At 47.9% G+C, this 23,888-nt stretch overlaps 1 long non-coding RNA gene across 1 annotated transcript; it reads right to left on the reverse strand.

Annotated features, from left to right (window-relative positions):
• Positions 1–4,964: 4,964 nt before the first annotated feature.
• LOC142592546 (uncharacterized) lies at positions 4,965–9,855 on the reverse strand. The gene is made up of 3 exons (XR_012830718.1): positions 8,168–9,855; positions 7,721–7,983; positions 4,965–6,750 (listed from the first exon to the last, which is right to left on the reverse strand). It is a non-coding gene; the product is annotated as an uncharacterized LOC142592546 (long non-coding RNA).
• Positions 9,856–23,888: the final 14,033 nt, after the last annotated feature.

The following is a 23,888-nucleotide window of genomic DNA, read 5'->3' on the forward strand; positions in this document are numbered from 1 at the left end:
CTAATGAAACAGGTGTAGTAATGTCGTCAAAGCAGGTGCCTGCAGAACATCTCTAAGCTGCACCTATCACTTTTCGGTGTGCAGCATCTTGGCATGCTGCCAATGAACATGGCACAAAACTGAGAAACAAGTAAGTTTGTGAAATGTGCTGTAAAATAAATGCAGCTATACAGTACATGTAATATGCTGACTTGTAGAGAGTGCAGGCCGCTTGTATTGGAACACTTGCATCTATCATTTTTAGTAGCTAGACATATTACGAACACACCTTGGTGTAATGTACTTGCAACAAGCTTAAAGATAACTAAATTCTATGTTACTAGTGCCAAGTTGCACTTTTTGCATAGTGTCTGCCAATAGCAGTATCATAGAAAGATGTTGCTTCACTCTTCATTGATTTTCACAGTTTCAGCTTCAGAGATGCATTTGCCTGACGTCAATACAGGCTAAAAGAATACTGAATCATAAGAAGCCCACATTTGTGGTGAAGGAAACAGCCAAGGCCATATGGTCGCAAAAGGTTTTGGTGGCATGCAGTGTGAAAGGGGGCGTAGCTCCAAGAAAAAAGAACCTTGGCGAGCTTCCAAAGCATGCATTGACACCCGAGAAAGTCAACATTATTGAAGGTTTGTCTGCGGTGTATATCTCACATAAATTGATATGGCTGTTATGAAACACGCATGTAACGATTGTTATATTGCAGCAACCCTGTCCCATTGGTCACGGGTAAATGACATTGATACATCAGCGGCAGCTGGAAACTTGACTAACATACTGTCAGAAAAAATACAAGATTGTATAAAAGCAGAGAGACAAAGAGGTCTCTCTGAAACAATGACGACCTTGCTACTTCAAGGCAGAGCACAGATGCCCTAGTCACTTAATTGTGATATTAATAAAGTTGTTTATTCTACGTGGAGTCCTTTAGAGTGTTTGAAGTGCTAGGATGACCATTATTTGCAAGTTCAAGATCATTTGAGCTAGCTGGAGTACATGGACATTCTGGCACAGAGGGGGGCTGGTTCTGGGAGTACGACCAGCTGGCAACTGGTCCCAGATCCCAACTGGTCCCAGATCCCAACTGGTCCCAGATCCCAACTGGTCGCAGATCCCAACTGGTCCCAGGTCACAACTGGTCGCAGATCACAAATGGTCCCAGTTACTGACTGGGAATGTGTTCCTTAAACCAGTTGAACTGGAAACAGTTGCACGCCAGTTAAATACCAGTTAGAAATTTTCACCTGGGAACTTTTGTTTGGAAGTTGCCGAAGTACTAATTACAAACATGCATTATACGATATTGTTTCGGAAGTGTCTGATCGAACCATTTTACTAGCGGGAGATCTTAATTTACCAGACTTGAAATAGGAAAGTGGTACATGTGAGATTGTAAATGCAAGCCGTATTATTGTAGAAATGAAAAACATGGTTGACAGTTTCGGCTTGATACAGTATGTCCTGGAACCCACTAGACTGTATCTTCTGTTTTGTAACTCACCTAATTAAATTATTAATGTAGATATCATTCCAGGAATTAGTGATCATCAGGTTGTCATTGCAGGTATTAAAACAAAAACTCAGCGCACAAAAAGAAACGCACCAGTAGAAAAGTATTCTTCTTTGATAAAGGTGACTATTCATAAATTTCCCGTAAACTATTTGACTGTTTTTGAATGCTTAGTAGAGGAACAACACGATGCAGGTTACTTGTAAAGCAGATTTAGCAATACATGGGTTGCACGTTACGTCAGTTCCGGCTTACAGAGCGAGCGCCATATTTAAGAAGATGAAGTCGGGCTATAGTCGACTTCACACCTGTCTTTGAAGCCGAGCTTTTAGCAATTCTTTTAGCGCTTCGGAAACTCCCGTCGAACTCAATAAGTGCGGTTATTATGACAGATTCCCTTTCGGTCTGTACTTCGCTTACGGCTTCACCCAATTCGCCACCACTAAAGACGTTTCTAACATTAGTTCCTCCACAGTTGAATTCTCTAAAACTATTATGGGTACCTGGACATTGTGGCTTACATTCAAATGAAATGGCAGACGCATTAGCGCGAGCATCCCTGAGTGGACCTGTAATGCCCGTTCTTCCTTTGGTGGCTCACATAACAGCAATCAGATATAGAAAATATTCATATCATAGAGATATCATTGAATCAATAACAACATGGACAGAATATCAGCACCTCAAATTTCCGTGGAAAATCCAGTGGTGTCCATCAAGACAATCAGAAGTAGCAATCACGAGATTACGCTGCCGTGTCCCTCCATTAAACCTATATTTACACAGGACTGGTCTGACGCTATCACCTCTGTGTGCATACTGCCAAGAAACAGAATCACTAGATCATTATTTTTTGGTATGTCGACGATACAAATTGTTAAGAAAAAGACATCTAGAACTTCCGTTCGCAAAATTAGGGTTAATGTTATCAACAGAAATTATACTATCTTTCGGTGCGTCAGTTATAGGGGGCAGCCACAGGGACGTTTTTGATGCCGTTTGCAGTTACATCCAGTCAACAAAACGAATAACTTTTTAACTTTGTCTTGTATTTTGTTTGTTTTTGTATGTTTCTTCTCTCTTTCGTTAAATTTTTTTTCTCATCGAATAAGTGGCACTTCAAAAGAATAGGTGAACGTTTCAGCACCCAATTCTTGGCCAATCCCCCAGTGTGGGTATGAGCCATAACATGAGGCCATCATCATCATCATCATCATCGGGCTGCTGCGTGCTGCGTGCACTGCTTACCGCCACGCCTGAGCTTCTTGTCGACATGGCGAAAGAAAATGTGCATGCGCTTTGCCTTCGTACTTTCAAGAGCTCGTGGGACTGAACCGGGTGCATTACCGAGCGAAAATTGAAATGTGCGATTGCATCGACCCCTACGAACTGCGCATCGGTGAGGACGCTGCACCGAACATCGACCTGCTGCCTGCCATGACAGACGGCGACATCGTCAATTATTTGGTGCTTTCGACGAGCCATGTCACTCTGCAGCAGATGAAGGCCTACAAGTCACTGAACAGCCACAACTACTTCACCGGCGGATGGGTAAAGAGCGTAGCACCAAACCAGCTTGCATCGCAGCATGTCATTGTTCTAAGCGAGGTTAGTTGACGCTTTTTCATGTTACGGCCGAAGTAAATGTGCATTTTTCCGACGCCGCTGCAGTTGTGCTCGTTTGGTTCCTGTAGAGAATGCCTGGTTTGTTTTCCTTTTGTGCGCTATGGTTTTGTTGCTTACGACGACCACACGCGGCAGTGGTCAGAAAAAAAATGCATAAATTGTGAGGATATGACCAGTCAGATGTCGGTAACATTAAATGAAAGCTAGAGCTGAATGCTAATTTCTGGAGGCTACTTCTGAGCTTGCCTGAAACTAGTAATGCACAAGTAAAATCAAAATCACCTAGCTCCTGTAAAATTTTAAGCATGTTCGTTGATAAAGCAGCATGGAACCACACAGCCAGTTCTGTTGTATTCGGCAAATTCAAGCTGTCATTTGAAAAACAGTACTTACTAAGATTTCAATCAACCTTTCAAGTCAACCACTCCCACCACCTACGAGAGTCACTGCTGAAAGTGTGGATTTTGGCCAGAACAGATGGCACTGTTATTACCACTCATTGCACTTGCATGGCAGGTGTAAGGGAAGCGTGTTCACATGTTGCCGCGACACTTTGCCATTGAAACTGCTGTGAGGCTGAGGGACTCTGTTACTTGCACAGAAAACAAAAATCCAAAAATCAATGGCTACCACCCCATATTCGAAATGCTGAATTCAAGAGGCTAAGGGAGATTGACTTCTCATCAGCGAAAATGGACAAGAGGAAAATGAACAGCATTACAAACAGCAGTTATGCTGAAGAAGCCCCATCTCCACAACCAATCCCAGCTCCAACGAAGGCAGATACTGAGCAGTTTTGCAGCGATAGCAAAAGCAGGGGCCATGCCATCGTTATTCATACTACATGAATATACCGCACTTTACCAGCGACCACAAAAGAAAGAACCTGTGATCCCCCGTAACCTTACGTGTGAAGAGGCCACCTCCAAGGATTTGTCTGCCTTGGTGCGCCGGGGTGAAGTGTTTTTAAAAGACATGGTCATAACAAATGAGATGATGCAGCATGTGGAAGCCACAAGAGAGCAGTTTAAATGTGCCAAGTGGCTTGCATGTAGTGCACGTCGGGTAACTGCTTCTGTTATGAAGTGTGTGTGCAGCACAAGTCTGAGCCAGCCGCCAATTAGTTTATTAAAAAAATATGTTACCCAGAGAAAAAGAAGTTTTCTTCTGCAGCAACAGAATGGGGACGTAAGCATGAAGGCACCGCCATCTCCACCTACCAGAAACAAGCAGCGCAACACCACACCAATACGACACTGAGAAGAGTTGGTGTTTGTTTAAATCAAAGTACCTTGCTGCATCCCCAGATGCTCTTGTCAGCTGTTTGCGTTGTGGCGAAGGCATTGTTGAGGTCAAGTGCCCCTACTGTGTGGTAGAGTCTAGGATAGAAGCTGCGTTAGGAAGCAAATATTTCTGCCTGGAGACTAGTACAGATGGACTTCGCTTGAAGAGAACTCATGGCTACTTTTATCAAGTGCAGATACAACTGGCAGTGTGTAGTGCAAAGTACTGTGACTTTGTTGTTTGGACACCTCGTTCAGTGCATATTGGAAGGATAATGGAAGACAATGCATTCTTTCATAGAATTGAGGGATCTGCAACGCAGTATTTCACACATGTTGTCCTACCGGAGCTGTTTGCAGGGTATTTCACCCGAAAAGATGCACCGGAGGCTGGCACTAGCAACCAAAAACCTGTCTACTGTTACTGTCAAGGCCCAGAGACAGGGAAAATGGTGGCATGTGATGGGGAACTCTGCCGATACAAATGGTTACACTACACCTGCATTGGACTAAACTGAGCACCGAAGCAGAAACTGGTTTCGTGCAGATTGTGAGCCACTAAAGAAAGCATAGGAGAGTCCCAATGGCAGGCGTTTAGGTTTTCAGTGGACACAAACAATTACTAGTACTATCCATTCATTTGTCGCTCCACATGAATCTCCACCATCTTGCCTAAATTTCCGTGTTGCATTGCACAAATCCACACTGGGCTCAAGTGAGAAAGTGCTGCATATTTTGTGTATCAAACGAGCTTTTAGCATTTGTAAAGTAGGAGAGAGTAGAGAAAAACTGATCTTTGTTACGACAGAAAAATTGATGATGAACGCAAAGTAACAAAGTATACAAAAAGCAAGACAACATTTAATGCACGATGAAAGCATCAAATATACAGAATAAAACTCTGCAATGATGAGGAGTGCTAGCTCATATATCAGACAAGTGGAAAAAATATAGGCTTTTAATGCGCACTTGATTTAATTTATGCATGAAGTACTTACTGGCAGCAAATAGCAATTGAAGTGTTTGAAGAAAAAATAAAAACATCACACTAGTCTCTGAACAGTCATCATTAAGTTGTGGCTTCAACTACAATTGTTTTTATCACTCAACATGTGACAATAAAAGGATGTTATTTGGAAGTCTTCTAATTTCTTCTGTACATTTTTATGTAATTAAACAGAGTGTGCAAGTAAATATGAAGAAATATTTTCTGCGAGCAGTCAAAATGGCCAGAATTACAGACAACTTTAATGAATGCATGCAAGTACTGCCATCTGCAAACTAACACGAATGTGTCGCAAACTTAGCCACGGGGTTTTGGATTAGCAGGAACTAGAAACTGGCAGAAATTAGTCAGTGCACAGCACACGACAGCAATCTTGTCGAGTGGAGTGAACTGGTGTGTCGCTTTGCGAGTCGCATAATCCAGTGGCAGGACTGACTTCATCATAACAGACTTGTTCCTAACCAGGCCGACTACCTTTTCAATATGTATTCTAACATTGGCAAGTTTCCTTGTCTGCACATCTACTGCCGAGAGTTGCCTTTTGCCCTTTGTGGATGCAGGAATGTGCAGCCTTGCACATTACACACCTACAGTGTCTGCAATGTTGAAGCCTCGATCAGCCAGCACCACCTCCCCTTGTGACAAATGGTCAAGAATGCCACTGAATTCGGTAATGTGCTTGTAAGGGGTCTTTCCTCCCTAGTCCTCAGAAATAAAAGTGATTACCCCCTGGGGACATATTCCTATGAGGTACTTGGCTGTATTACTGCCCTTATACTGAGATCAAGTCTCACTCCTTGGCTTTAGAGATGACAGCCACACAAGTTTGATTTCAAAGCAATAGAGTATTACAGCTACCTTTTCTCCAAAAGAATCAAAAAAGGCCTGTGGCATTGTCCTATTTATAGCATGCCTTGAGGGCCATGCTATTAGGGGCTGAAGTCTAGCAAATGAAACATGCAGCCATTTGTCGAATATTCGACTTACAGTTGATTCAGACGCACTGAAACGGTAAGCAAGGTCTTGGAATGGCAGATTCAACCTCAGCTTCATCAGGAACACCAAAAATTCCTGGAACATTCCCAATGAGTTCTGCGGTGTGTGCTTGACAAACACCTGCACATGGTTGAACACTGACAGAAGGACCGCAAAATTCGGAAGTCCTGTGTAAAAGGCCACCTTCTCGGGCTGTTCACGAAGGGATACTTCTGACATTAACGCAGACTGTTTCTGGCTTTTCAAAGTGGCCAACTTGGTGGTTACTTTCTGGTAGTCCTCTTGCAGCGCTTGAAGATTTTGGCACGTGAGGTCGGCTTGCACTTCAACTTCTGCAAAAGGTAATGAAATTAGTCAGAAGTGCCTATCAGCGTGAACCCCAGGCATAGAAGAGGAAAGCCTTAAACAGTAAAAAGTACAAAAAGTACGGTGATTGTGATTTGTAGTAAGGGAATGATACAGAGGAAAGAAAGCAGTGATGTTAACCAGTCAGGAGTCCAGTTGGCTACGCTATGCTAGGGGAAGGGAGATAGAGAGGCAGGTTAAACGTGCACGGACACGGACGCTATGTCTATTGTGAGCAAAATAACCAGAAGGTTGCATCAGTACAAGGGTAGGCAGCATACAGCATTTTATTTTATAATTTATTTGATAAATTATAGAATATATTTACATACCATTGTTCGCCCGAGCATTACAGGCAGCGGTGTAACGAAAAATTGCTACAGTACCTGAATATAAAGCCAAGAAAACACTTCATGGGCAACTTGATGCCGTTCACTTTGTATTTGGCATTTCTGCGTTTCGTTTCATGGGAAATTGCTTTGTACTCTAAACCAAGGCATTGAATGATTACCATACAGTCGCATTGGTTGGTTATGATAAGGGTAGGTAAGATAGGTTGCCTGCTGCAAATAATTTTGGGGTCAGAAAATAACGATGCCCTCCCAGAAATTCATGAGCTCTCACCTTTCTCTCTTTTTTTTTTGACGCGCTTTCAAGACCATGGCAGGGATGAAATTATTACGTTGTGATTTGTGGTAAGGAAGAGATGCTACTTTCTGCAGCCCTTGTAGGGAGCACTACTCAGCGTCTTCGGGTGAAGGTGGAAGGGAATGAAAGAGTGGAAAGAATAAGAAGGCCGCAGTGGAGGGCTCAGGAAACATTTGACCACCTGGGTATTTTAATGTGCAACCAATCTAAGTACACGGGCCTTTAGCATTTCACCTCCATCGAAATGCGGCCGGGATTCCATCCCGCGACTGTCGGATCTGCAGCCAGTCAAGTGCCATAACCACTTACCTGATTTGGACTCCAGAACGGGGCCTACTGGAGAGGGCTCATCGCGCTCTGGTTCTGTGTCCATGGCAGGCAGAACAAGTGATGTTCCAGGCTCCGTGGACGGTCTGCTCGCTGCAACAGCCTCCAGCTTGCTTTTCCAGCACTGTTCACAGTGGTGAAAACACACGGTTGCTCCGGCAGTGTCAGGTCATAACGGCCGTGGCCTAGTCGTAGACTCGGCGCCCAGTCAGGGTTTGTGTCATCCATTAAATTTGCAGGTTTTCCTTTTGAAAGAGGACACGTACACGTATGTTGCACAGTTAAGCCATAGTTAACAATTCAAGGCACGTTTATTCAAGGGGAAAAGCTAGTCTGAATGCCGCTATGAATCTCGGCAGCAATGGGAGAAGCGACACAAGTGGGCCAGTAAACGTGTTAAACTTGGGCATAACTTGAAAATACCCTTACCTGTGATGAAGTGAAAACTGCAGACACGGATGTATTTCTCGTTTTTCAAGCCTTCTCTGTTAACGCGCGCCAGCCAAGCGCTCCGGCACTGTTCGGACAACAGCCTTGTTCGTGTACACTGATTTGTGATAATTGCTGGCAAACTAAACATTCTAAGGCTTGGCTGTGCCTTGCCTTTAGAACAAGCTCCACTTCTTGTTCTGCAGCCGAAAATAGCGCGAATCGTCATGATGAAGCCAGAGACGTCCGCAGAACAGATCTTGTTGTTGCGAACCTCCCCACTATGATTCCAAACAGTTGCAAGTGTTATCAAACATGGCGGCTTCTAGTCCTCTAGTTCCCGGATGTGGCATCCGTGCAACCCATATATAGGTTACTTGAACTTACAGGAGAGTTCATACCAAGTATTGATTCTGCTTGGCTTAAAAACGTAAAAAACCATGGATCACCTTTCGTATATTGAGGCTAATTAAAAGAAGGCGCGTTTTTGAAAGATAAAAAACGAAAGGACACATTCATATTAAAAATCGCCAGGAATTTAGACGAGATATTGAAAAATGTGAAAGAACAATATTTCAAATGACTAAATGATAAAATGAGAATAAACCCTAAACCTTTCTGGTAGTACTTGAAGGGAAGTGGTTCTGATCCTGTTGGGACAAATGAAATTATTAGCAATGGGTGCACTCTTTCTGACGATGTGGAAAAAGCAATGTGCTTAACCTCTCAGCGTAAGTGTACACAATTGTGTAGGCTAAATTTAACAGCTTCGGGTATGTCACGATGTTTTTTTCAGTACACCGAGGCGCTGCATACTCATTTTTGGATGCTTGGCGAATGGACAACCGGCGCCATCTGTATTCAGAAGTGGCAACTTGAACGTAAACGTTCACTAAAGAAGGACGTCTCCAGCTTCTACGGCCATGTACGTAAGTGTCCTCTTCGTTTCTGCTCATCGATAATATGCACGAGCATCCATTGAAGCTTTTTGCTATTCAATGAACACGCATGCTGCCTGCGGAAAACTACTGCATGCAGCTTTACCGAAGACAAGCATGCACATTTGTGTACAGGGCGCCTCAAAGCGCGCATTGTAACCAATCAGTACTTTGTTGATTTTTACCAGTGTGCGGTGGCTTGTTGCGTTCTAATACGTTGATATTGTGCTTCATAAGCTTTGATGAACATTCCAGTCGTCGTCTGAGAAGCTCTACTGTGTCAGCCAAAGCACTGCTGACCAAGATAGCTGATGGCAATGTCTCAGACGGAGATTTTCCTGATGATGAGGTTGACGACACGCTAAAGATTCTAGTGAGTAGTACTTCTAAAACCCTCGCGAGTTTTTGGCTGCTGTGGCTGACTTTATTTTTCATTCCCCCGTAGCCTGCATCGAATGGAAATGGAAAAGCTGAGGATTGTCCCGCTAGCAGTAGTGAGGATGAAGAGGAAGACTGAAGTAAAGTGGGTCAAAAAGGACTTCACACTTGTTGACACCGAATGCCACGTTACTCAAGGCCGACATCGGTAAGGCCACGAAAACATTCAGCGCGGATATGCCAACCGAGAAGATGGACAGCCGCCTGGCCCACTTGCTCGAGGCCAAACTATCTCCACTGATACGATAGAAGAGCCAGCGTCTCAACTGCAGGCTCCGCAAATGCATTGCAGAACTGAACAAGACCATAACAGAACACTGCAGCACCCTATCCAAACAGCAATGGGGCGAGGTCTGTAACTCGGTCGACGGACAGGTCCGCAACGGGAAGACGTGGAACCTCCTCAAACACCTGCTCGACTCCAACACCCGCATGAACCAGCGCCACTCACTCACCAAAGTCGTTCACCAGGCCAAAGGCACCGCTTCACCGGATGACGTCGTTGAGACCCTTGTGCATAAGTACCTGTCGATAGCCACAGGCCCGCTGACCCTACATCCCGATTACACAGGCATTGACAACACCCTCCTTGACGCCGAATTTTCTGTCGAAGAGGTATGCTGGGCTCTCCACGAACTGAATGGTTGTTCTGCCCTAGGCCCTGATGGCATAACCAACAAGCTCCTGCGAAACCTAGACGACCCCTCGGTCGTGTCCCTCACGGGCGCCATCAATGACGTGTGGGGGCGGGGCGAGTTACCTGATGCCTGGAAACTCGCTCAGACGATCCTCATTCCGAAACCGGGCAAGGCACCTGATGTCGATAACCTTCGCCCAATCTCGCTCACGTCGTGCGTGAGTAAGGTGGCCGAGCATGTCGTACTTAACAGTCCGCCGGTATCTCGAAGACCAAGACTTTCACGCACCACATGATCGGCTTTCGACCCGGGCTCTCAACGCAGGATATCATGCTTCTCCTGAAACACCAGATCGTAGATGCCGGGGCCACTTGGGGCACCTGTGCCAGACTCGGCTTCGACCTGGAGAAGGCGTTCGATAACATCGACCATTCGGCAATATTTAAGGTGATTGCGGACCTAGGGCTTGGGCACCGGTTCTACGAGTTTGTCCGCTCATTCTTAACCTGTTGCAATGCCTTGCTTCATGCTGGAGACCTCACGTAAGAAGAAGTCAAGCTTGAACAGCATGGCACCCCCAGGGCTCCGTCCCCTCGGCGACGCTGTTCAACCTGGCGATGATTGGGCTCTCCGAACGCCTCTTGAAGATAAAAGGCCTCAACCATACGGTATACGCGGATGACATCACCATCTGGTGCTCCGCGGGGTTGGACGGCTTCATCCGCTCTGCAAGTAGCAGTCGAAACCGCCGAGTCCTACCTCAACCACACAGGCCTCAAGTGCTCTTCTGCCAAATCGGAGCTGTTGTACTGTCCAAAACGACAAGGAAAAAGACCTAAAAGGTGGAAACCCCCGACCGAACAACACATCACCGTCCACACCAGACGCGGTCGCCCAATCCCCAGGGTCAACTCCATCCGAGTACTGGGAATGATAATCGAGGCGGGCGGATCAAACATCCAAACAGTCCACAAGCTGACGACAAAGACGGACAGCGCAATACGACTCATATGGAGAGTGGCAAACCATCACCACGGCCTCAAAGAAGACAATCTGCTGCGTCTCATACACGCGGTCGTCCTATGTCACTTTACCTACGTCACAGTAATGCAGAAGTGGAAACAATAGGAGCTTCACAAGCTCAATACACTCATCCGAAAAATAGTGAAGCGGGCCCCTTGGGCTCCCGATCACCACAACAATGTATCGGCTCCTCGAGCTCGGGGTGTACAATACGCTCGAAAAGATAGCTGAGGCTCAGGAGAGAGCGCAGATGATACGACTGACGATGACCAAAACTGGCTGTCACATCTTGCGCGAGCGCGGCTACTTCCCACCGAACACCCAGGATCCACCTGAGTTTACACCAGCTCCCCGTGAGCTCCGCGACCTGATCACGATTGCACCCATTCTGTGAAACGTACATCCGGAACACAATCGAGGCAGGCGCCTAGCCCGGGCAACCACATTCCTCAAACGCATAAACAAGAAAGGAGACGACATCTCTTTTGTGGATACCAGCGCGTACCGTTGCAACCGAGCCTTCGCCGCGGTAGCGGTATCGTCCCTGCAGCAGACCCTAAATGCCGCCACGGTACTCACACGCAACCCCAAGGTGGCAGAGCAAGTGGCCATAGCCCTGGCAATGTACGATGACAAGCGAAAGAGAATATTCAGCGACTCGAGACCGGTCATCAAAGCGTTCGAGAGAGGAGTAGTCTCCGACCAGGCGTTATGCGTCCTCCGCGACGCTGATCTGAGCACCCTCAAACAACACACCGGCATCTGGTTTCCCACCCACCTGGGTCGGATCCCGGGCGCCCCGCCCAACCTCAACGAGACAGCCCACGACGCTGCATGCGCACTTACCGACCGCACCGTCCACCCGGGGCAACCTCGTCTCGATGAGTTGGAGGCGAACAGGGACGCGCCAGTAACGTACAATGAAATCACCAAACACTTTTACTTAGGACAACATCTCTTTCCGCCCCCGCACCCCAAACTAAACAGGCCGCAGGCGCTAACACTATGCTTGTTACAAACACATACCTATCTCAACCCCGCCACCTTACACATCATCTACCCGGACGTCTACACCGACGATGCGTGCCCCTTGTGTGCGGTCACGGCGACACTCGCACACGTGCTCCGGGAGTGCAGAAACGCTCCGCCCGACTCTACCTCCGACAAATGGAAGAAGACCCTACGAAGCCCCCTCCTACAAAACCAGCAATGGGCCGTCCAGCAGGCTCGCGCAGTGGCCGCCAGGTACTCCCTGTCGGTTCCTGCGTGGGAAACGCCCACTGCGTGCTGACGTGCGTCCTGCAGGACCTTTATTAAAGTTTGTTCAATCCAAATCCTCCTACAAGATCACCTCCTTTAGAACTGTTGGAATACTTCAGACGGTACTTTCCCGATAAAATATTTGTTGACCTGGCATATTACATGAATGTGTACGCGTTGCAAGCAGAAGCCCTTGAGCTTGGAGCAACGCCAGCAGAAATCAAGGCATTTTTAAAATTTTGCTACGCATGGCTATCTTGAGAATGCCGCGTATTTGGATGTACTACTGGTAAGACACCAGAATTACCGGCATAGCAGATTCAATGACGAACAAGCGTTTCTTCAAACTAACGGCGATGCAACATATCACCGACTCGAATAGTCAGTTGAACACTACAAACAAGTTCTGGAAAGTTGCACCAGTCATTGATGCAGTCAGAAAAAGATGTCTCAAGCTTGAACCTCTGCAGCACAGCAGTGTGGATGAGCTTATGATTCCATTTACGGGCCGAGTTGTTGCTAAAAAGTTCATACGAAACAAGCCGCACCCTGAAGTGACTAAAGTCTTTGTGGGATGCAGTACAGATGGCATGGCACTACTTTGAGCTTTATCAAGGTAAAGGGACTGGAGTAAGCACTGAGCATTTCTACATGGGCCTCGGCGGTTCAGTTGTGATGTGTCTCATAGAGCATCTCCCACACCATGTGAATGCCACGTGCTACATAGACAATTATTTCTCTGTAACTTTGTTTCGAGAGCTTAAGCTCCTGGGCATACTTACTTGCATCAGGGATTATTTGGTGTAATCGGCTTCTTGGGTGCCAGCTTAAGTCAGGCAAGGAGCTGAAAAAAGAAGGGCGCGGAAGCTTTGACAGTAAAGTCACCAAAGAGGGACATGTGGTCATTGTACGTTGGCATGATAATGGCCCTGTAAACATGTCTTCTACGCTTGTGGGTCTGGGAAACACTCAAAAAGTCCGCAAGCGGAGCGAAGCATTAAAGGAGCATGTGACGATTGAGTGCCCTGAGCTTATGGTAGACTACAACAAGTACATGGGGGGCATCGACAAGCTCGACTTTTTAATTTCTCTCTACCCCTTGTATACTACAACAAGAAAGTGGCCCATAGGGGTTATTTATAATTTATATCATATCATATATCATATATCAGAGATGCTAACGCAGTGGGCTTTGAAAAGCGAGAAGTAAAAGAGGTGATAGCTTTTCAGTCAGATGTTGCACGGAGCTTGATCGCACGCAACAAGATTGAACCCAAAAGAGGCCGACCTAGCTCCAGCACTCCCAAGCCTGTGAGGCAAGCCCACAATGCTACTCCTATGCCAATAAATTCCACAAGGTTTGGACGGAACAAGCTTTTGGCTGAAGCACATTGACGCAAACTTTGCAAAGAGGCGCAGAAAGCCAGGTTGCCATTCAAGGTCCCGGATTTTGTGTCAGAAATGTGATGTGTTCCTGTGCCTGAGTGGTTCAAGAGGCTGCTATCTTGAGTTCCATCAAAGGAAGCAGTATAATGGGTTTCCGTTGTCCTTGAAATGTGCCTTGACAAGTTTTAAGCTACCAACAGAAGGAATAAAGAGTCAAGAAGGGCTTAGATTCTCATCATTACGCAACCACCACAAGTGCTTGCCTTCGGGTGCCATGTACACAATTGTGTACAAATCCAAAATTTTTATTACTGTGAAGAAACATGTTTTTGAACACTTTCTTGGTATCTGCACACCTAATATAGTATTTTCAGCTAGGAATGACAATTTTCTCTGCTTTGAATCATAATTCGCAGCTGAAGGGGTTAAACATTTATTTTCAATCAGTTTTTCTAATTCTGCATGCAGCCCACAATTGTCTAATAGCAGCGCTCCTCTTATGCAACCACTCGAACTTGGCGTTAGTGGCATTCAAGCTCTACTTAGGAATCTTGATGCAAGTAAGGCTAATGTCCTCGATGGTATTTCTCCAAGAATTTCAAAACAGTGTGCTCACCCAGTTTCACTTTACCTTCATGTAATATTTGAAAAATCATTATATACTGGTCAGTTGCCACAGGGCTGGAAAGTAGAAAACATAGTCCCAATTTATAAAGGAGGTTCAAGAAAGGACGTTATTAACTATAGCCCTATTTCACTTACATGAATTTCCTACAAGATTATAGAGCACATAATGTACAAAGCTATAATGAAACACCTAATGGACACTACGATGCTAACGAACCATCAGCACGATTTTTCCAAGGGGTTTTCATGTACGACACAACTTCTTCAGTTCTACAAATGACCTAGCATCAGCAATTGATTTGGGCGCGCAAATCGACTGCATTTTTTTAGACCTCAGCAAACCATTTGACAATTGTTTCCGCAAACTATTTGACACTTGTTTCCCATCTTCTGCTTCTTGAAAAACTTCAACTAATTAATATAGATTCAAGTGTTCTTCAATGGATCGAGACCTACTTGTCACAGTGCTGCCAGTGTGTTAAACTTCAACTAATTAATATAGATTCAAGTGTTCTTGTCACAGCGCTGCCAGTGTGTTATCTTCAACGGCATCAAGTCAGATTACCTAGAGGTCAGGGGTCTGTGCTGCGGCCTGTTTTATTTCTTATCTATATTAATGACATTCATTTAGGCATCAGCTCTAATATATGCCTCTTTGCAGATGACTAATAAAAATCGGGCCCCTCGGTTAACCCCCTTTCTTCTTGTTTATTATATAATGAGGGTCTCGAGGTCCAGCGACATTGATGCCTTCAGGTAGCATATGTGGGTTTATTAACCAGTTGCCTTCACCCAAAAAGATCACGTTCTCGTGGCGACTGCGGCAAAAAGGACGTTCCACGTCCGCCGCCAAGGTCTGTGAGTGGTGGCACTGGCTAACACTTCAAGGGTTCTACTAGCACACATAAATACCCAAGAAAGTGGATGGGGAAATAGCGCCATGGTAGCTCAATTGGTAGAGCATCGCACGCGAAATGCGAAGGTTGTGGGTTCGGTTCCCACCTGCAGCAAGTTGTTTTCTCATCCACTTTAATTTCCATTATTTGTCATTTCTTTATTTCATTTATTAAGCACAAGTAATTTCCCCTATGTTGTCCTTCGTGTCAGTGTTTGTTGGCTTCTTATGACATGACTAATAAAAATCGGGCTCCTCGGTTAACCCCTTTTTTTCTCGTTTGCAGATGACTGTATTGTCACGTGGTAGTGACGGTGAAGAAAGAAGCAATACGGTGGAATACAAAACTAGCTTTTATTGGGCGAACCTGTGCCCACAAAAAACAGGCTACACTTATAGCACAACGATAGCGGCGAACACTGTCGGCGATCGTCGGAAAACTGATCAGCGGGTCAAGCGCGTCGGCTTTTATAGATCAGTCGTCGAATTTTCCAGATTAACTGATGGGACCCGCGTGTCTTCCACAAAGTTCTACACCATTCGTGTCACGCGATGAAATCTGATAACACAAGGTTCGGCGACAACAGACACGCGGATAGAAGCGCCGATAACTTTCCAGAAACGTCGGATACATGCAGGCGCGTCCCTCGCTGTGGGATTACAGTTGTTAAGCGGCGAAACGTAGTTGCCCGATAAAGATAAGTACACGTGTCATTACCCCCCTCTTAAAAAGCATCGACCCGATGTTGTAAACAAACGAAAGTAACAAAGAAAAGCACTCGTAGCAAAGAAAACAACAAACTAAAGAAAGTTCATCAGCGTCCGTAAAATGGTTTAAGGCGCACCACGTGGACCACTTCAGATCGTGCGCGGCGCCGCTGTGAGTGCGAAATGCCGTCTGGCACGACCTCATAGTCTAGTGCGCCAATACGTCGGATGACCTTGTAGGGTCCGAAATAGCGTCGCAGCAGCTTCTCACTGAGTCCTCGCCGGCGTATCGGGGTCCATACCCAAACACGGTCGCCGGGCTGGTACTCGACGAAGCGTCGTCGGAGGTTGTAGTGTCGGCTGTCGGTACGCTACTGGGTCTTGATCCGTAGGCGGGCGAGCTGTCGGGCTTCTTCGGCGAGCTGGAGATAGGTAGCGACGTCAAGATTCTCCTCGTCAGTGACGTGCGGCAGCATGGCGTCGAGCGTCGTCGTCGGGTTCCTGCCGTAAACCAACTTGAATGGCGTGATCTGTGTTGTTTCTTGCACCGCCGTGTTGTAGGCGAAGGTTACATACGGCAGGACCGCGTCCCACGTCTTGTGCTCGACGTCGACGTACATTGCTAGCATGTCGGCGAGGGTCTTGTTCAGGCGCTCCGTGAGACCATTCGTCTGCGGATGGTAGGCAGTTGTCCTCCTGTGGCCCGTCTGGCTGTACTGCAGAATGGCTTGGGTAAGCTCTGCTGTAAAAGCCGTTCCTCTGTCGGTGATGAGGACTTCTGGCGCACCATGTCGCAGCAGGATGTTCTCGACGAAAAATTTCGCCACTTCGGCTGCGCCGCCTTTTGGTAGAGCTTTGGTTTCAGCAAAGCGGGTGAGATAGTCCGTCGCCACGATGATCCACTTATTCCTGGATGTTGACATCGGAAACGGCCCCAACAAATCCATCCCAATCTGCTGGAATGGTCGACGAGGAGGTTCGATCGGCTGTAGTAATCCTGCTGGCCTTGTCGGTGGTGTCTTGCGTCGTTGACAGTCTCTGCATGTCTTGACGTAACGGGCGACGTCGGCGGTCAGACGCGGCCAGTAATACTTTTCCTGTATCCTCGACAGCGTCCGGGAGAGTCCGAGGAGCCCAGCGGTTGGATCGTCGTGTAGGGCATGCAGTATTTCTGGACGGAGCGCTGACGGCACCACAAGAAGGTAGCTGGCGTGGACTGGTGAGAAGTTCTTCACGAGCAGGTTGTTTCGTAGCGTGAACGAAGACAACACGCGCTTAAATGCCCTAGGGACAACGTCGGTGTTCCCTTTCAAATACTCGACGAGGCCTTTTAGCTCCGGGTCTGCTCGTTGCTGTTTAGTGAAGTCTTCCGCGCTTATTATCCCAAGGAAGGCGTCGTCGTCCATGTCGTCTTGCGGCGGGGGATCGATTGGGGCGCGTGATAAGCAGTCGGCGTCGGAGTGTTTTCTTCCGGACTTGTATATTACCGTTACGTTATATTCTTGTAGTCTGAGGCTCCACCGCGCCAGCCGTCCTGAAGGGTCCTTTAAGTTAGCTAGCCAACACAACGCGTGGTGGTCGCTGACGACTTTGAATGGCCTGCCATAGAGGTAAGGGCGGAATTTAGCTGTAGCCCAAGTGATGGCGAGGCATTCCTTTTCAGTCGTAGAATAATTGCTTTCCGCTTTTGACAGCGACCGGCTAGCATACGATATCACCCGTTCAAGTCCTTCTTTCCTCTGGACTAGGACGGCACCGAGGCCTAGGCTACTGGCGTCAGTGTGGATTTCAGCATCGGCGTCCTCGTCGAAGTGTGCAAGTACCGGCGGCGACTGCATTCGTCGTTTGAGTTCTTGAAATGCGTCGGCCTGCGGCGTTTCCCAATTGAACTCGACATCAGATTTCGTTAGATGTATTAGCGGCTCCGCGATGCGCGAAAAGTCCTTGACAAAGCGCCTATAGTAGGCACACATGCCAAGGAATCTGCGCACTGCCTACTTGTCGATTGGCTGCGGGAACTTTGCGATGGCAGCTGTCTTCTGCGGGTCGGGGCGCACTCCAGATTTGCTGATGACATGGCCTAGCAATAGAAGCTCATCGTAAGCAAAGCGACACTTTTCCGGCTTCAGGGTGAGCCCTGATGACTTGATGGCCTCTAATACTGTCGCAAGCCGCTTAAGGTGATCGTCGAAATTTCCGGCGAAGACGACGACGTCATCCAAGTAAACAAGACAGGTCTGCCACTTCAATCCTGCTAAAACCGTGTCCATCACGCGCTGGAACGTTGCAGGCGCCGAGCACAGTCCAAATGGCATAACCTTGAATTCATAGAGGCCGTCTGGCGTGATGAAGGCGGTCTTTTCGCGATCCCTTTCGTCGACTTCTATTTGCCAGTAGCCAGACTTGAGGTCCATCGATGAGAAGTATTTAGCATTGCAGAGCCGATCTAATGCGTCGTCTATCCGTGGGAGGGGGTATACGTCTTTCTTCGTGATTTTGTTCAGTCGACGATAATCGACGCAGAAACGTAGGGTTCCGTCCTTTTTCTTCACTAAAACAACTGGAGACGCCCACGGGCTTTTCGACGGCTGGATGATGTCGTCGCGCAGCATTTCGTCGACTTGTTGTCTCATAGCTTCGCGTTCTCGCGTCGAAACTCGGTAAGGGCTCTGGCGTAGTGGTCGAGCGCTCTCTTCGGTGATTATGCGATGCTTTGCGACTGGTGTTTGTCGAATGCTTGATGACGTCGAAAAGCAGTCTTTGTATCGTCGAAGCAGACTTCTGAGCTGTTGCTGCTTAATCACGGGGAGACTTGGATTTATGTTGAAGTCTGGCTCGGGAACTGCGGTCGTCGGGGTAGATGCAACAGAATCAGAGAGGACAAAGGCATCCCTGGTTTCCTGTAGTTCCTCGATGAATGCGATCGTCGTGCCCTTGTTGATGTGCTTGAACTCCTGGCTGAAGTTTGTCAGCAACACTCTCGTGTTTCCTCCATGCAGTCGAGCGATCTCTCTTGCGACGCAAATTTCACGGTCGAGTAGTAGACGTTGGTCGCCTTCGATGACGCCTTCTACGTCAGCGGGTGTTTCGGTGCCGACCGCAATAACGATGCTGGAGCGAGGCGGGATGCTCACTTGATCTTCGAGCACACTCAAGGCGTTGTGACTACAAGGGCTCTCCGATGGTATCGCTTGATCTTCCGACAGCGTTATTGACTGCGACTTCAGGTCGATGATTGCGCCGTGTTGGTTCAGGAAGTCCATGCCGAGAATGACGTCTCGTGAACACTGTTGCAGGATAACGAAAGTGGCAGGGTAAGTACGGTGATGAATGGTAATTCTTGCCGTGCAGATTCCAGTCGGCGTAATGAGGTGCCCTCCAGCGGTCCAAATTTGGGGGCCCTCCCATGCAGTCTTAACCTTCTTCAACTGGGAGGCGATATGTCCACTCATTACGGAATAATCGGCCCCTGTGTCGACTAAGGCAGTGACTGCGTGGCCGTCGAGAAGCACGTCAAGGTCGGTGGTTCTTCGTCTGGCGTTGCAGTTAGGTCGTGGCGTCGGATCACGGCTGCGTCGTGTTGAATTGAAGCTGGAACGTCGCTTATTCAAGTAGTCTTTCGTCGGTGTAGTCTTGGGTTCCTGACTTCGTCGGGACGGCGGCGTGTCGTCATTAGGTCGTCGAGATGGTTTCTTCGTCGTCTTCGTCGGCGGCGGAGGATCTTCGTCAGTTCGACGAACAGCAACCGCACCTCCATCGGTTGCTGCTTTTAGTTTTCCGGATATGGGCTCGCAGAGCGGCCCCGGGCTGGGCCGTTGTATGGTCGGTGCTGCGGCGACAGGTAGCGGCCTGGTGACGGCGAACGGGACGGTCGTCGAGGGCTCCACTAAGTAGCGGCGAGGTAGTCGGCGATGTCACGGGGGCGTTCACCTTCCCTCGGGCGCTGTGCGTTCACGGCGAAGCCTCGCAATCCCAGGTCGCGGTATGGGCATCGGCGGTACACGTGGCCGGCTTCGCCGCAGTGGTAGCAGAGCGGGCGGTGGTCGGGGGCGCGCCAAATGTCCGTCTTCCTCGCGTAGGTGCGCTGGGCGACGGGTGGGCGTGCTGGCGGCGGCGGCTGTGGACGACGGAATTGCGGTGTTACAGGGCCCTGGCGTTGTCGCGGAGGGGGCGCTTGACGGCGTGCGACGGCGGCGTAAGTCATCGCTTCTGGCTGGGGCTGCGGTAATTGTGGTTGCACCTCAGGAACTCCTAGCGATCGGTGCACCTCTTCTTTCACGATGTCGGCGATCGAGGCCACTTGAGGCTGCGACGATGGCAAGACCTTGCGCAGTTCTTCGCGCACGATGGCCCTGATGGTCTCGCATAAATCGTCCGTGGCCAGTGATTGAATTCCGGAGTAGCTTGTTGGCTTGGTGCGTCGGTCAAATTGCCGGTTCCGCAATTCCAGTGTCTTCTCGATGCTCGTCGCCTCACGAAAAAACTCGTCGACGGTCTTCGGTGGGCTTCTTACCATACCGGCGAAAAGTTCCTCCTTGACACCACGCATCAGTAGACGTACTTTCTTCTCCTCGGACATTTCTGGGTCGGCGTGGCGGAACAGACGGCTCATTTCCTCAGTGAAAATCGCGATCGTCTCATTCGGCAGCTGCGCTCTTGTCTCCAGTAGAGCTTGGGCTCGCTCTTTTCGCAGGACGCTTTGAAATGTTTGCAGGAAGCCGCTTCGGAAGAGGTCCCACGTCGTCAAGGTGGCTTCTCGATTCTCGAACCACGTCTTGGCGGCGTCCTCCAGTGCGAAATAGACATGGCGTAGCTTGTCGTCGCTTGCCCAGTTGTTATACGTAGCGACCCTCTCATACGTTTCCAGCCAGGTTTCCGGGTCCTGAAATGTGGAACCGCGGAACGTCGGTGGTTCCCTCGGCTGTTGCAGCACGATGGGGGACGCTGGGGCTGCCATTGCGGTTGCCTTGGCCACAATCTTCTTGGTCTTCTCAGGTAAAAGTCCGTGCTCCGGGGGCAGCTGTTGAAGACGGCGGCTTGCTCGGTGGTCCGGGAATATGTTGGTGTTCTGTTTGCGGTCTGGGCTGGGATCACGGCTTGTCGGGGGCGTCCTGTACATGGACGAAAAGCACCTCCACCAGATGTCACGTGGTAGTGACGGTGAAGAAAGAAGCAATACGGTGGAATACAAAACTAGCTTTTATTGGGCGAACCTGTGCCCACAAAAAACAGGCTACACTTATAGCACAACGATAGCGGCGAACACTGTCGGCGATCGTCGGAAAACTGATCAGCGGGTCAAGCGCGTCGGCTTTTATAGATCAGTCGTCGAATGTTCCAGATTAACTGATGGGACCCGCGTGTCTTCCACAATGTTCTACACCATTCGTGTCACGCGATGAAATCTGATAACACAAGGTTCGGCGAGAACAGACACGCGGATAGAAGCGTCGATAACTTTCCAGAAACGTCGGATACATGCAGGCGCGTCCCTCGCTGTGGGATTACAGTTGTTAAGCGGCGAAATGTAGTTGCCCGATAAAGATAAGTACAGGTGTCAGTATTATATACAGAAAAATTAAAAATGAACATGACGTCCGAGAACTAAAAGCCGATCTTCAACGTATTTGTGAATGGTGTTCCATGTGCAAAATGAATCTGAACACGAATAAGTGCATCCAGGTGTGTTTTACTATAAAATAAAAAATAATTGATGCAAGTTACCATATAATGAACAATATTTTAAGTAAGAAATCAACGAATAAATATTTGGGTGTGCTGCTGTCGGGCTACTGTTTTTGGAATGCTCATGTGGATTATGTGGTTGCCAAGCACATTCATTCGCGAGAAAATATTAAGCTACTCTAGTAGGGTAGGGTAGGGTTGGGGCGACGTGCCCCCATTCGGCGAGCGTAGCAACCAGCCATCGAGAATTCAACCTATTGTTCACTCGCCAGCGCAGGCCGTAAGAGGGTGCGCGTCGTCCCTCTAGCCCAACCGTGCTGTGGCCAAGTTGTGCTCCCGGACACAGAGATGGTGCTAGCCTCGTATGCATGGCGCGCATGCAGAACTGTAGAGAAGGCAAATTTCTGGCACCGGCTGGCGTCACTGGCGTAGTGTATCCGACTTCACTTGCCATGGCCTGGCATGCCGAAAATGCCGGACTATAGCTTGGCCTTGAAGATCGCAAGCGCCTTAGCGGAACCAAACTGCGTGGAGAAGTCTAATGAGGGGGGTCTCAGATTCGTTGTCAATATTGGTGTGGGAGTCTGAGACCACGACTTTAAGCACCGACTATATACTACATACCCGCAACTACTGTGTACAATAGCCGAAGGTTTTTTTTTTTTGAACTCCAAACATTTAGACTTGATGGATATTTTGGACTTTATAAATGCACCAGCAGGGTTCCCATAGAGGTTTTTTGGACTATTTTTCATTCCCCGCGAGGTCCGGAAAATCGGTCGGTGACTGTAAGGACGTGTAATGGGCCACACATTTCTTTCTTTCTTTTTTCAAGACGAAAGGACCAATTTTCGGGGTGCGGCCCATAGATGCAATGAGTAAAAAATTTTTTAAAGTAGATACAGCATACCAATTGGAGCTTTTTGCTTGGTTGGTGCATCTACCAGTGCTTGTAGAAAGAAAGTGCAGGAGCCGTTTGCTTCTCTTTTGTGCTCTATCTGGACACTTGCATGATCGCTGGCAACACGGCCAACCTGCGCTGCTCTCCGTGGCGTTCGCAATCGGCGCACAGGCGGGACACGCTGCACAGTAATGGTGGCAGATACAAACTCTTGTAGGCAAAGTTTTTGCTCCGTTTCTATTAAGGGGAACTTAGCAACGCAAATTTTATTATTATTTTGCATGGAAAATATTATAAGTTAACTGCACTGTACCTATATAATCATAAAATACTGACACGCGAAATGAAAACACGCATAGAGCTGCGCTCAAATTTTCCATTAGGGAGCATTGCAATCATCGGGGAATTTTTTGTTCTACTTTTCATTCTTAGCATAACTTGCAGTTTTCGTATCTTTCTATTTTCTCTGGCTTGTACTGTTGACCTTTAAGGGCACTTTTAGTTGGAACAGCAGGAGGAACTTTAGGGTCAAGATGATGTTGCTGATCAAGTCCTAGGAGCTGCTTGACCAGTTCTAGCTGGAACACAAACTGATCGGAGCAAAAACCTCTCAACAATTCAGGCACTCTCATCACTTCAGGCACTTTGGGATGCTGCCGACGGTGCTCATCAAAGAGAACAAAGCTGTTTGCAACAGCAATGTCTATCCAGTGAAAAAGCAGCGTCTTTCACCAGCACACACACCTCGTCAGCACATTGTAGGTCCCAATGAGCTGGTATGATTTGCCGACACCTAGCACACCCACATTGTACCTGTCAATTAGCATCGGCTTCTTCACAAAGACTTCTGCTCCCCTATTATTCACTTTCAGTCTTCGCTTCGCAAGTATGAATTAGCTGTGCAGGCTGTTGACATTATGTGGACAGCATTCCTCTCCTGCCACTGTAAGTATTGAACGTTCTGATCCTCTAGCCACCGAACATCGCCTCTCATTGCTTTTCTTCCCATTAAGTGTCTTTCAGCTCGCTGGGAAAGCCTTGATGATCCTTAGGCGTGCCACAAGCAAGTGCCTTGCGCTCCAACAGGTGTACAAACAATGTCAACGTGTAGAAGTTGTCCAAATAAATTATGTAGCCTTGATCCAGTACAGGTAGTGCCAGCAACGTCCCAACATCGAATGCTAACCCATGTGTGCTCGGAGTCTCGCGCTTTCCCGTGTGT

The sequence above is a fragment of the Dermacentor variabilis genome, chromosome 9, assembly GCF_050947875.1.
Source record: "Dermacentor variabilis isolate Ectoservices chromosome 9, ASM5094787v1, whole genome shotgun sequence".
NCBI lineage: Eukaryota > Metazoa > Arthropoda > Arachnida > Ixodida > Ixodidae > Dermacentor > Dermacentor variabilis.